The sequence below is a fragment of the Gekko japonicus genome, unplaced genomic scaffold (genome assembly GCF_001447785.1).
Source record: "Gekko japonicus isolate JY-2015 unplaced genomic scaffold, Gekko_japonicus_V1.1 scaffold1280, whole genome shotgun sequence".
In the NCBI taxonomy this organism is placed as follows: domain Eukaryota; kingdom Metazoa; phylum Chordata; class Lepidosauria; order Squamata; family Gekkonidae; genus Gekko; species Gekko japonicus.
The window spans coordinates 56443-57129 of NW_015165276.1; the positions used below are offsets into that span (position 1 = coordinate 56443).

At 71.3% G+C, this 687-nt stretch overlaps 1 protein-coding gene across 1 annotated transcript in view; it reads right to left on the minus strand.

Annotated features, from left to right (window-relative positions):
- Positions 1 to 687, minus strand: part of RGL2 (ral guanine nucleotide dissociation stimulator-like 2) — a 40331-nt gene that overhangs the window by 38762 nt on the left and 882 nt on the right. The gene's annotated exons all lie outside the window — the stretch shown is intronic.

Consider the following 687-nt stretch of genomic DNA (forward strand, 5'->3'; position numbering starts at 1 on the left):
CCCCCTGGGGCCAGCAGCCCTCTTTCCCCCCTCCCGCCCGAAGCTCTCTGGCGCCCGGACTGCCTCTTTCTCTTCCCTCCCCGCCCCGTCGTCGCTGTTTCGCTCTCGGCCTCTCCTTCCGCCTCCACGCCCTCCGGCACTTCCCCAAAACCGGCCCGGCCGGATTCCGGCACCCCCCCGCTCCCGTCCCCGGGCGGGTTGGGGCGCTCGGAGCCCCGACGGCGGCGGCAAGCGGGGCCTCCCTCGGGTCTGACCCCGCGCCAGGCAGATCCACGCGTCCCTAAGGAGGAGGCTCTCGAACCCAGAGCTCCCTCCCTCCCGGCGCCGCCCAGCCCTGCAGCGCGCACACGAGACGCGCCAGGCAGACACGTGTCGCCCGGCCCAGCCACGCACCCCCGGGGTGCCCGCGGGCGCCACCACCCCGGGAGCGCGCCGCCACCCCAAAATCCAAACCCGGCCCCGGGGGAGGGGAGCCGTGTTCCCTCTAAGCTGTTGGGTCTTGTGCGCAAAAACGCTACTTTGTGAGCTCCTGGCGTTAAGAGTGGCGAGCGAGCGGTTTGGCCGCCGCGTCCACGAGTTCGCTCCGGAGCCGCCCTCCTTCCCGAGCGGAGACAAAGGTGGGTGAGCCGGAGGCTCAAAAAACGGTGAGCTGGCTCACACTCACTCCGCTTCGAGGGAACACTGGAG